Raw genomic sequence first — 12,197 nt, 5'->3', positions numbered from 1 at the left:
GAAAAAAACAGTCTGAGCTGGAACTCAATGTGTATTCCAGCCCTTGAGCCAGACATGAGAAAAATACCTCCTAAAATATTATTTCTTTCTGTCAATGCATATGGTTCTTCCTGAACATTGTACAAAAGCCTAATTGTGTGAGAAATTATACTGACCTTCTCTCCCTCCCCCCTGGCAGCGCAGAACAAACTATCCCTATCACTGATGGCACATCTCTTCCATTATAGATTTGCTTCCCATGTTCCACAAAGGACACATAAAAGCCACCCATTCTCTCCATTTGCTCAGAAATCAGTAAGTGTGTGAGAGAACAGGGTCCAGTTATGGGGGCATTCTGGACTTAACATGGAGAATTTATATAATTAGTATCTGGGGTAGAACTGCTCTTGACGAATAACCACAGGTATGTTTGATACCAGCTCTCCTAACATCACCCAGTGGTCTGTTGGTCATCAGAGTGGCACCTTGACAAATATAACAGTGGAGCGTGCATGGCAATGTGCACTTTACATAGTGAGCAGTGTGGAAACTGCCATTTCATTTGATTAAAAGGTCTGCTGTTCTTAGCCTTTGGGCCTTATTATGACTGCAGCAGTCCATAGGACCACCGCAGCCACAGTGGCGGTGTGAGCACCACTGCACTGGAGGTCCAGCCACCCAACTACGACTTGGCTTCACCAGAGCCACCAGGGATCAGAGATCCTTGGCAGTGTTGCCGTGGTCTTGAGGCCGTAATATGCTTGGAGGGGCTGCTGCGGCCCCACCAAGCATATTACAAGTTCACTCTCCGCCACGGTTTTCATGGCAGTGAGCCCAACATTAAAAGTATGGTGGAGCGGAAACAAGGGGGGCCATACAGGGCCCTCAGTTTCCTCTGCAACAGGGGATGCATCCCGGGGGGCACATGGTGTGTGCCCCCCTCTGCATGCACTTTCAGTTCCTGCATGGCTTGGCCTTGACAGTCCATGTCCGCCCTGTAGGAACCTACAATGGCGTTCCCATTGCAGTGCCTGTTATGGCTCTCCTATGAGCCTTTAAACAGGCACTGTGGTGGGACAGACGATGCATGACCTCCCAACCTAGATTCCAGTCAGAATCCTGCGGGCGGTCTTTGATGGTGCGGGGCGCTTACATGGCGGCCTGCTTCTGCACCGCTAAAGTCATATTAAGGCCCCAAGTCTTCAATTCCCTGATGAAGGGACTCAATTAAATGAGCACAGAGTGGGCCAGATAGTATGGACATCTATGAACTTTCACTTCCCAATACACCATCATTTTATGTTTAGCTTAGGATCAGACATTTGTTGTCTCATTTTCATATGAAACCACCACTAGGATCTGATCACTTGAAGCCACTGAGATAATAGGAGTAAGCCTGGTATTACCGACAGGTAGGATTGGACAAATATAGTAACATTTACAAAGGTAGAGGACCCACCACCATCGCTACTTGCAGGTGCAAACTGATGTTACTCAAAAAAGCCATGATATAAGAAACTTGGAAGAAAGGAGAGAAGTTACACTAAAGTAACATTGCAGGCTTTCAGGGTTAATGCGAAAATCAAGGCAGCAGAGTGAAAGAATGCAAGAAAGCTTGTTTCTCATTAAAAAACTTTTAGCAATACTATCACTATCTATTCCGTACTATTGTCACCTAGCTATCTTTAATTTAGTGACTGGTTTGGTTTTTCCACAGCAGGTATGAAGACGTTTCTTTCTGATATATGTGAATTAATGAAAAACGCACCCTGAGTAACATGGAAAACCAATTTTAAGGATTGACAATTTAAAGGAAATACAAATACATTGAACATTAAAGAAAACATTTTAAAGGAATGTAATTTTAAGGAAACAAGTAGTGAAGGGTGTTTGGGTTCAGGGATGGGTGATGTTTAGGGGTGATGAGGGTTTTTTAGGGGTCAGGGATGGGTGGAGATCAGGTGTTTAATGGGTATTTTAGGGTTCATGGATGGGTGAGGTTTAGGGGTGGTAATGGTTTTTAAGGATCAAGAATGGATGGCATTCAGAGTCATTTAGCAAGTGAGTGATTCTTGGGGTCTTTACTGGGTGGGGTTTAGGGCTCGTTAGGTTTTTTAAGGTCAGTGATGGGTTGGGTTTAGAGATGGTGAAGAGTTTTTAGGGCTCAGATATGGGTGGAGTTTATTGGCAGAAATAGTTTTAGGGTTCAGGATTGGGTGGAGGACATATTGGTGAGGGGTTTCAAGGGAACAGACATGGGTGGAACTTAGAAGTAGAAAGGGGTTTTCAGGCTTTAGGGATGGGTGGAGTTTAGGGATAGTGAGGGAATTTTAGGGTTCCAGGATGGGTGGTGTTTAGTGGTAATGGGAGTTTTTTTAAGGCTCATGGATAGGTGGAGTTCAGGGGTATTGAGGAATTTTAGAGCCCAGGAACAGGTGGAATTCAGTGGTAGAACGGGCTTTTAGGGTTTAGGGTTTAGGGTTAGGTGACACTTAAGGGTCAGCGAATTATTGCATTCAAAGTAATTGTTTGACAATGTAAAAAAATATTATTCTGCACTAATGTCCTGTGAAGTAAAGCACTGAAATACATTATTCTGACAATTAAGACTTACAACCATTACATTTACATCTTAAAAAGTAAGCAGGAACACAACGAGCTCCATCAAAGTGCAACAAAGAGAGAGGGCCAGTTATGAGAGGAATGGAGAGCAAGTGTGCCTGTGAAAATAAAGACTTGCAGCCAGTAAATTCTTCAATGAATGAGTCAAGTCTCCTATAGATCATGTTTACTTAGCTAGCTGCAAATATCACAGTTTTTCCCGTTTTTCATATGGTTAGGCCCAGAGGTACTTCTTCCCTTACAAACTGGCAATATTCCAAGCCAGAAATGTGTGCATCATTTACTTGTGTGTCCTTTAAAAATAGTTTTCTCAATTACTTTAAAAATTGGATATTCTCTATTAATCTTTTTTCTTGCAATATCTTAAAAGCAATGCGAGCGTCACATGATGTATTTTTAAATTGTGAGTCCAGAGACACCAAAGTACTCTTGCAAAACTATAAGTTTAATGAGAGTGCTCCTTTTTTGAACAGATGTGTAAACTACAAACTGGTGTAATTTCACAAATGATTGCATTGTTTACATCGGCACTGAATTTATGCACAATTGTTTAATTTGATTAATGCACTGTTCATGAATGTTTTATGTTTTGACCTTTTGAACTGTGTAGCACAGAGCAACATTGATTTGAACTAAATAGTGTATCATTTCATGTCTCAGACTTTTGTCTAATTGTTTAAATGTTTCTATAAAATGCATAAATCATGGCGAAATCATTAAGCCAGGACCAACTTTTACAAATATTGGTCCTCAACCTGCTAAACTAAAAAGCAGCATGATAAAAATGGCAGCCAGGTTCTCTTTTTTGTAAAACTATATTTAACGCCCCATCTGGCCACCAATATAGGACGTAACCCTTTAAATGTTCGACTTTCTAAAAGTGGCATTTTCAGACCTGCAATTTAAAAACCAGCTACACTAAAAGATGTATTTTTAAATTGTGAGTCCAGAGACACAAAACTCCAATTTTCTATCAGCTCACATTTGGAAGATACATCTGTAAGATGTTACAAGGCAGCTCCAATGCTAACCGAAGGGAGGGATAGTCCTTGCTGTAGTGAAAAACGACATAAGCAGTATTTCACTACCAGGTCATGTAAAAAACAACAGTACATGTCCTGCGTTTTCAATACACTGCACCCTGCCCATCGGGCTACCTTGAACGTACCTAAGGGATGCCTTACATGTCATAATAGGGAAGGTTTGGGCATGGCAAGTGGATGTACTTGCCAGGTCGAAGTGGCAGTTTAAATCTGCACACACAGACACTGAAGTAGCAGGCCTGAGACATGTTTGCAGGACTACTCATGTGGGTGGCACAATCAGTGCTGGATGCCCACTAGTAGCATTTGATTTACAGGCCCGTGACACACATGGTGCACTGTACTAGGGACTTACTAGTAAATCAAATAGACCAATGATGGAAAAACCAAATATCATTACATTTTAGACAGGGAGCACTTGGACTTTAGCACTAGTAAGCAGTGGTAAAGTGCCCAGAGTCCTAAAGCCAGCAAAAACTAAATCCAGAAAAAAGTCTAAAAAACAGGAGGTCTTAAGGCAAAAAGACGAGGAAAACCGCAGCAAAAGATGCCAAGTCTAGCACATACATACGCTTAAAGCAGTTATAATTAGAATTTTTGTTTTTCGTCTCTGTGTCTTATCTTTATTGTACATTCTTTGTGTGGTGGATAAATATATATATTTCATTAATAAAGTGAAAATTGTTGAATAGCAAGTAAAAAATATTTGCATTATAAAAGGTATATCAGTTTTAATATACCACACAAATAATTTACATTAAAAATTGGATAGACAGAAGAACATTAAACCTCTCTACCCTTGTTTTTTGCGTAATTAGCTCTTACAAGCACATCTACAGTATCCATATTTACCTTCTATTTGTCATGGCAAATCGATTATCAGTAGTGTGTTGTGTTCTCTTCTAAGTGATTTGCTTTCATATTACATTATTTGTTGGGTCGTAAAATCTTCTAACAGATCAATTTCACGCTCCCCTCAATTTATTCCACTTACATTAAAAAATGGTTTTTGGAGTTAGAGAATTGTAATGCTATAGTTTTAGTTCCTTTTTTCTTAAAAAGGAAAACGCTTTTCAATTAAACATTCTTCCCTGAAACCTCTTATGGAAATGCTGAATAGTGTTGTAATTTCTCATCCTTAATGCACTTCGACTTACGTGCTGAGGCCTAGAAAATGAGATAGATATTAAAAGTATATTTTTGTTTCTTTTTTTTCTTTGAAAATTACTTTATTTCATATCTTAAACTCCCCATAAAATGGGTAGACCATGGGGTGGGCACTACCTCCACCCACTTAGATATAAATCCCCTCACCGCCCTACAGCTTCCCTTCCATGCAAGTATAATCCTTGAGTGACTTTGGGTGGCAAGCAGAGGGGACTATTTAGTGGGTAGAGAATGCGGGGCCTGCTTCCATGCTTTGACCCTATTCCACCTGGCAGATCTAAGAGCTTGCAAACACCACTTCAGGGCTCGCTGCACCTCCATGAGGAAGGATTTTCAATGCCAACCCTTCTCACCAGTGTGAAGAGATTTCCGAGTTTCAACCAGGGTGGGGATAGCTGCTTTTCTAGGCTTTCATACCCTGAAAAATTAGACCCATTGCTCCTCCTCTGTTGGTCTGGCACATGCATAAAATTCACTATACTGGTACGCTGAACCCCATTACCTCCTCGTTAGTCTTCCTCGCCACATGACTTACATAGTGAGCTTCAGCTCCACACCAGAACCCTCCAAAGCAAAAAGTTAGCCTCCCATGCCTCCCATCCCTTCCCAAGATGGCCGACCCATTACCACCTGACCTCTATAAGAGGCGGGCCGGCCCAACCCATCAGCCTGTTTTTTTTGTTCTGCGCGTCATACTCTCCAGATGCGTCTTCAGGTAAGTTGGACCTGCTCTAGCTGGTCCATGGGTTTTGGGTTGGAGGTCCTGCCTTAGCGGACCCTGGGACCTGGGACTTCAATCCCCCCCCTCTTCCTTCCCCCAGTCCTGTGGGGCCGGTTAGGTGCTGCTTTAGCGTGCCAGGGGTCTACAGGGGGAGGGGGGCGGCCGGGGATGTTGGGAATGTTCGCCCTTTTCCTGTTCCCGGTCGTTTTTTGTGGTCCTCGCCCGTTTTTCGGGCTCTGTGGCCCGGCGCTGGCTCCTGGCGTTTTTTTTTGTGGGGCTCCGGTCATTTGCAATACGGCGGCCGCCTTTTTTTTCAATGGGGCGGTGGGCCGCGGGACCGGCTGTTGTGCCCCTGTGTGCCGCTTCTTGCCTGCGCGTCCCTGGTGCGTCTGGCGTCCTGGTATTTTATTTGTCTCTGTATTCCCCGTGGCCGCTGCCCCGCTCGGGGCTTCAGAGCACTTCATTTTTAGGCTATTCCCAGTCTCGCGCCTATGCGTGCCGGGTGGAAGGGGGCTTACACGCTTACCTTTCGCCGGCCGTCCTGGTCTCTTGGCCTCTCCGGGCGGTGCATTTTACGGCGCTGGACGCTGCCGCCTTTCGGGGGGTTTTCAGGCCTTCGGCCCGCAGCTCTGTGCCGCGCTGTGATTGGCCCGAGGCGCGACCCGCCTTTTGGGGCGGGGTTTCGCTCCTGGTGCAGCGTGTGGGGTTTCATGCCTCCAGCTGTGTCTTTAGTAGCCTCCCCTTCTGGCTATTATATTCTTCCTGCGCCTGGGTGCCCTTGTGTTTCTCCGCTTTCTTCTGCGGGTGGTGTTTGCTCACGCATTATGGTTCTGGCTTCTGTCACGGCGGAATCGGTGGCTGTCTCCTTGTCTGCTTTGCCTTTTTCTGCGCAGTCCCTGCAATTGTTGTTGCAGTCTGCGGTGGCTGATGCCCTTGCGCAGCGTGAGGCCCATGGCCCTTCCTCGCCGAGGCGTCCTCGCTGGGACACCGCTCCTGTCTCTGATGCGGAGGGGGTGGTGGGAGGTCTCCATGGCCGTTCCATCCACGGTCTGGAGCTTCGTGAAGTTCTTTCCCACTACGAGGATAACTTGGCCTTCCCTCCTCCTGCGGCGGAGGTTGTTTCCGGGGATTTCTTTGTCTGGGGTGTTTTGGGCTCACCACTTCGTTCTCTGGGCCCTGCTGGGCCTCCTACGGGTTTGCGCTCTGCTGTCGCTTTTTTATGGGCTCCGTTGGCTGCTTGTGGCACTGCTCCTGGGGTCCTGGTTGGGTGGCCACCTCGCTTCTTCCTGTGGCCTGCTTCGTGTCACGTTGTGTTTGGCCATGTGTGTTTTGTTACTCTGGTATCACGTGTGCTGGGTATTCGCCTCCTGATTATGCTCCGCTTTGTGGGTGCTCTGTCTTGGGGGGTCCTCTGCTTCCTTCCTTGGTTGCTTGGTTCCCTGGTTTGGCGCTATGTCCTGGCGGTTGTGGTGGCTGCTCTTCCTCAGGTTGGTTGTTTGCCGCTCCTGCTGTCTCGCTGTTCGTGGCGCGGCATTGGGCTTTTCCGGTGTTTGTTCTCTCTTCTTTTTCTGCCTGCTGGGGCTCCTTTGGGGGGTGCTTTACGCATTCCGTTGGGGCTGTGTGCTGATGGCTCTGTGGTTTCCTGCTTCCTCTGTGGGGGCCTGTGTTTCGGCCTCGTGGTCGTGGGCTCTGCTCCTGGCGGGTTCTCTCTGCCTTTCTTCCTTCTGGGGTCGCGGTTGTGTGTCCCTTTGGGTTTGGTTGCAATGCTCTTGCCTGGGTTCGGGTCCCGCTTTTGCTGTGCCCATGTCCCCCAGCGTTTGGTTTTTGGACGGTGTTTTTTCGCCTGCTCCTTTGCCGGGCTCCCCTTACGCTCTCTTCCTCGTGTATGGTTCGCGTACTCGGCGGGTGCTCTTCGGACGTGTTCGCTTTGGCTGCCCCCTGGGTGCTCTGGGGTTGCATGGTTTGCGTGGTCCCTGCACTGGGTTGTTGCGCTTTTTCGTGTGGCGTTCCATGTTTGGAGTCTCCCGGTGGGTTGCTCTCTCTGCTTTTTTTCGCAGGGTTCCTTGGTTTGGCTTGGGTCCAGGGTGCTTTGGCTCGGTGGTGTGTCTTGTACCTTGAGTGGTGCCCCCCTTTCTCGGGCCAGGGTTCGGTCCCTGCCGTTGTTCTGAGTGTGTCCTTGTGTGGTGCATTTATGGATTGCTTGTTTTTCGGCGCCTATGGCGTTGGGTTGTGGGGCCTTTTGCTTCGTGCTTGCGGTGTTGCCTTCCGGGCTTTGGGCCTGTGGTCCTTTTGTCCTGTTGACTCCTGTCCCCGCTGTTTTGGTGTGGGGTCGGTCCCGGTTGGTTCCTTGTTGTCAGTCCTCTGGGTTTTTCCGAGGGCTGTGGGCTGCGGCTTGTCTGTTATGGGCTTCCTGCTGTTGGGCCATCCGTCTCTGGGCTGCGTCAGTGTTTTCTTGCTGACTGTTTCTGCTCCTGGTGGGCTCTCCTTGTCTTGTCGGGGTCCGCTGCTTTGCCGCTCCCCCCTGTCTCGGCGGGCGCCTCTTGCGGCCTTTTCCTGTCGACTTCCTGCTGTCTCCTTGCTTCTCCTTGCCCCCTGGGGGTCGGGTGTTTGTTGCGATCCTTCTCTTCCGGACTTTCTGTGCCCTTGGTGCTTTGGCCCTTTGGTGTCTCTGCTTCCTTTGTGTGGTGCCTGCCTGGTCGGTCCGGGGTTTTGGCACCTGCCTCTTTGTTGCGGGGTCGCTTTGGCGGTTTCGCTGCTGCTTTCTCTCCGGGTCCTATTCGTGGGTTGTCCGGTTGGGGTTGTCTGCCTTGGTGGGGCCTTCCTCTGGTCGTGGTTTGGGTCTTGTGATCTGGCGGTGGTTTCTTGCCCCTGTCTGTCCTTGCGATGATCCTCCCCTTCCTGTTGGTCTCGGGGCCTCTGGCCTTTTCCTTGGTTCTTTTTCCCCCGACTCTTCCCGCTCTATCTCCTGGGTGTGCTGGGTTCCCCCTGCCCGTGTGTTGGTGGTGCCTTCTTCTGGCCATGCTTGGGTTCCCGGTCTGTGCTGGGTCGGTGGTTTCCCTGTGGTCGTTTTTCCCGTCTGGCTTCTGGTCTTGCGTTCCTTGTCTTCTCTGGGGTTTTTCCCTGCCTTGCTGGAACTTGTTGGTCCCTGTGGTGAGTTTGTCCCCTGCCTCGTGCTCCGGGGTGTGTGCGGGGTTCGCCCCTTTTGTTTCTTTGGCGCTTTGGTGCCTGGGTAGTTTTTGGCTGCGGCTTTTCTGGCCCTGGGTGCTCATGTTCTCATCGCCTCTCCTCCGGTGGTTTGTGGGTCGGGCCTCTCTTTGTGCCTGGTTTGGGAGTCTCCTGGGTCCGTCTGGCCCTGTCTGCTTCCTTTGGGTCTCCGGTTTTTGTTTTTGGCTCTTCAACCTTCTCGTTTGGGCTCCCGGCTTTGACCTTCCTGGGGTCCCTTTGCCTGCTGGCTGTTTTTTGTTTCCGGCGGTGCTTTAGGATTTCCTGGCGGGGCCCTGCGCTTCCGGTGTGGGTGTGTCCTCGTTTCTTTCCCCTGGTTTTGGGGTCCCGGGTCCTGTTGGCTCTGGTGGCTCCCTGGGTGTTTTGTCGTGGCTCGGGCTCGTCTTCACCCTGCCCTTCTGTTCTTCACGCCTTTGGTGTGTTGCTGCCGCACTCCTGTGCCTGTCGGTACTTCTTTGTCTCGCTGGGCTGGGCCTGGTTGTGGGCTGGCTGTCTGTTTGCCCGCCTGGGTGCTCTCTTCGGGGGCTCGCTCCCTTCTTGTGTTTCTTCCTGGGCCGGTTGCTTGGTCCCTGTGCTGGGTGTTCCCGTGCCTGGCCGGTTGGCTTCTTTCTGCCTCTTCTTCTCCCTTCTGGCCGTGGGCGGGCCTGTGGGTTTTCAGTTTTTCACCTTTGCCCGGTTGGTTCTCCTCCGGGTCGCTTCGGTGTCGTTTCCGGCTCCTTCCTGGGTGCGTTTTCCCTGGTGCCTGCCTGGTTTCTCTCCTTGGGGTCGCGGTCCCTTCCGGGGGTCCTTTGTGTGGCGGGGGTTGTTCCCCTTCTGTTTCTTTTCGACGCCCTTTTCCATTCTTCCGGCTCTTGCCTGTCTGTTGGATGGCTCTGGTGCCGCTTCCCTGTTTTTCTGGTTCGGCTCTCTCGCGGGTTGTGGTCGCCCTTGCGGTGTTGCTGTGTTGGACGGACTGGTTGCCTCTTTCCACTGTTGATTTTTTGTTGGGTCGCTGTGGTAGGGTTGTCCTCTGTTCGTTCGGTTCCTCTCTTGGTCTTTTGCTCCCCTCTCGCTTTGTGCTGCCTGTTGGGCGGCCCTGGTGTGTTGTTTGGGCCTGCTCATTTTGTTCTGGCCCTGGTTGCTGTTGCTTTTTTTTTTGGCTCCATGCGGTCCGGTCCCGTGCCTTTCTCTGCCTTCCTTTGGTTGGGACGGTGTCTCTGGGGTCCGGTTTGTTTTTCGGCCTTCCCGGTGTCTTCGGTCCCGGGTTGGTTCTCCTGCTCGTGGTTGCCTCTCTCCGGGGTGGTCCTTCCGCTCGTTCTGGTCTGTTGGGTTTGGCCTCTTTCGTGGTCATCCCCTTCTGGTCTGTTGGTTTCTTGTGAGTTTCCATGAAGCCGCTTGGCTTTGGTATGTGCTCACTATGTAAGTCATGTGGCGAGGAAGACTAACGAGGAGGTAATGCCCCAGTTACTTACCGGTAATCTTCATTACTCCGAGTATAGTCTTCCTCGCCACATGAGTTCCCATCCCTCCCTCCCTGTCTGGCTATCGGCTTCATGTTTGTGCTTGGTGGTTTCAGGCTGATGGGTTGGGCCGGCCCGCCTCTTATAGAGGTCAGGTGGTAATGGGTCGGCCATCTTGGGAAGGGATGGGAGGCATGGGAGGCTAACTTTTTGCTTTGGAGGGTTCTGGTGTGGAGCTGAAGCTCACTATGTAAGTCATGTGGCGAGGAAGACTATACTCGGAGTAATGAAGATTACCGGTAAGTAACCGGGGCATTACTCCCTTTCTGGAATGGGGTCTTCCTGAAAAACATCACAAGTCATGCCAGTCACCCTTTGATTCGCACTGACATCACAGAGTTCACTCATTGACTCACCTTTAGCTCTTCAAACGCTTTCTATAGGCTGCCAAATTGCTAAAGTCAGGACACAGAGAGGCAATAACAGAATGTAAACAGATCTCGTAGAACCTTGTTTGCTTACTGCTCCTTCTGCAGCTTTTAAGATCCCTGAGACCGCTGGTACCAGGGGCATGTCCAGAGGTATCATAGGCGAGAAGATCCCTACCTGATGTCCATCGGTGACTCTTGTGCACGCTAGGGAAGACATCCTAAGGATTACTGAGGTGCTCCACTGTTGCATCTGATTATGAGGTATGACTTTGGTGTTTTATTTCCTTAGAGTTTATTGTATGTTTTCTCAACTATGCATTCTTCTAAGTATTACAAGCCTTGTTATCTTATGCTAGTTACTATGTTGTGTTTAGCTCACACACTCTTGCAAACACTTCGGTTGTCCAGTTCAACTTCCACTTGTGGGTCCAGAACCTGGTGGTGGTAGTTGAAGAGGACGATTTACTAAGTGTGGAGTATTTTTCTGAAAGAAATTCAAAGATACTTCTTCAACCTCTTGCTGTGCGCGGTTTGGTTCTTGTGGAACACAACACGTAGGTGCATCGTGATGAATGCCTAGTTATCTCCCTATATTCACACCACATATGCTCCACATCAGTGGTCTGATAGGGTAAGTACCCTGGGTATTCCCTTAGCGGACGGAAAGGACAACTAGGGGTCTAGCAGCAGCTTCCAGCTGTAGCGACTATTGCCTCCTGCGGATTCTGGAATTGAAAGGAAAGTACCACCGCCCCACTGGAGCATTGCAGGGGTTTGGTGAGGTAGAAATAGGAGTTCTGTCACCTGATTACCAAAATCTCTGTCTGCGCTACACTCTTGCAATTGGCGCTGAATACCTCTTGCCTTCCTTTCACTGAGGTCCAAATAGTGTTCTTGAGTTTGCCTTCACTCCTGCAGATGAAATGAGAAACATCAGGTATTTTAAAAAACATAACCTAACGCGTTTGTTTTGTTATGTATTTGTTTGAGTGCTTCACACAAAATAAAAAAGTAGCACTTGAAAAGCAAGCAGTGGAAGCAGCAATATCAGCCAATCAAAGTGATTGTATAGAGATAATGCTCCTTGGGAGGGACAAACACAATATTGATAAGCTGGGACACGATTAAGAAGCAGGCAAATGAGAGACAAGGAGCGCCAACCAAAGGAAAGCAGTGCGTGGGCACCAAGCTCCTCTATGTTCATTGTAAGCCATAATATGTCCCACAGTAGACAGCACACACACGTCTAGTATGCTCGACCTAAAAAGGTGTAGATGGAGGAATAAGTATTTCACTTGCAGTACTGCAATTCAAGGACTGGCCAGAATGTGCATTATAACAGCTGGCCTCAACTCTCTAACCAAAGGGCATTAACCTCTTCCGTGCTCATGACGGCCCCCGGCCGCCATGAGTCACGGTGGGCGTGTGTGCACGACGGCTGGGGGCCGTCCGAGCCACGCCTGAGATTGGAATGTCCCAGCACAGCGGCGGAATTTGCGCCGCAGCGAAGATGCTAAACATTAAAGGCACACCTAGAGTCACTCTTTTTCTCAGGCCATGTAGTTCTGCCAAC

The sequence above is a fragment of the Lissotriton helveticus genome, chromosome 7 (genome assembly GCF_964261635.1).
Source record: "Lissotriton helveticus chromosome 7, aLisHel1.1, whole genome shotgun sequence".
NCBI lineage: Eukaryota > Metazoa > Chordata > Amphibia > Caudata > Salamandridae > Lissotriton > Lissotriton helveticus.
Note: the sequence above shows the minus strand (reverse complement) of the source record.